Source organism: Herpailurus yagouaroundi, unplaced genomic scaffold (assembly GCF_014898765.1).
Source record: "Herpailurus yagouaroundi ecotype Mexico unplaced genomic scaffold, PumYag 208, whole genome shotgun sequence".
NCBI lineage: Eukaryota > Metazoa > Chordata > Mammalia > Carnivora > Felidae > Herpailurus > Herpailurus yagouaroundi.
Genome location: NW_024412439.1, coordinates 12,728,276 through 12,729,233, shown reverse-complemented (window position 1 = coordinate 12,729,233; position 958 = coordinate 12,728,276).

Here is a 958-nt window from a genome sequence, read left to right as displayed (position 1 = left end):
TATATATATATATATATATATATATATATATATATATATCTCCTACATCTTTATCCATTCATCAGTTGATGGGCATTTGGGCTCTTTCCATAATTTGGCTATTGTTGAAAGCACTGCTATAAACACTGGGGTACATGTGCCCCTATGAATCAGCTCTCCTGTATCCTTTGGATAAATCCCTAGGAGCGCTATTGCTGGGTTGTAGGGTGGTTCTATTTTTAATTTTTTGAGGAACCTCCACACTGTCTTCCAGAGTGGCTGCACCAGTTTGCATTCCCACTGACAATGCAAGAGGTTCCTGTTTCTCCACATCCTTGGCAACATCTCTTGTTTCCTGAGTTGTTAATTTTAGCCACTCTGACCAGTGTGTGGTATCTCAATGTGGTTTTGATTTGTATTTCCCTGATGATGAGTGATGTTGAGCATCTTTTCATGTGTCTGTCAGCCATCTGGATGTCTTCTTCGGAAAAGTGTCTATTCATGTCTTCTGCCCATTTCTTCACTAGATTATTTCTTTTTGGGTGTTGAGTTTGGTAACTCCCTTATAGATTTTGGATACTAACCCTTTATCTGTCATTTGCAAATACCTTCTCCCATTCCGTCAGTTGCCCTTTAGTTTTGCTGATTGTTTCCTTTGTCGTGCAGAAGCTTTTTATCTTGATGAGGTCCCAATTGTTCATTTTTGCTCTTATTTCCCTTGCCTTCAGAGACGTGTGGAGCAAGAAATTGCTGTGGCTGAGGTCAAAGAAGTTGTTGCCTGTTTTCTCCTCTACAGTTTTGATGGTTTCCTGTCTCACATTTAGGTATTTCATTCATTTTGAGTTTATTTTTGTGTATGGTGTAAGAAGGTGGTCCAGTTTCATTCTTCTGCATGTTGCTGTCCAGTCTCTTCACTACATTCTCACAGACCATGGGCCATGACCAGGGGCAGGTGGGAAATTCAAGAAAAGTTAGTTTA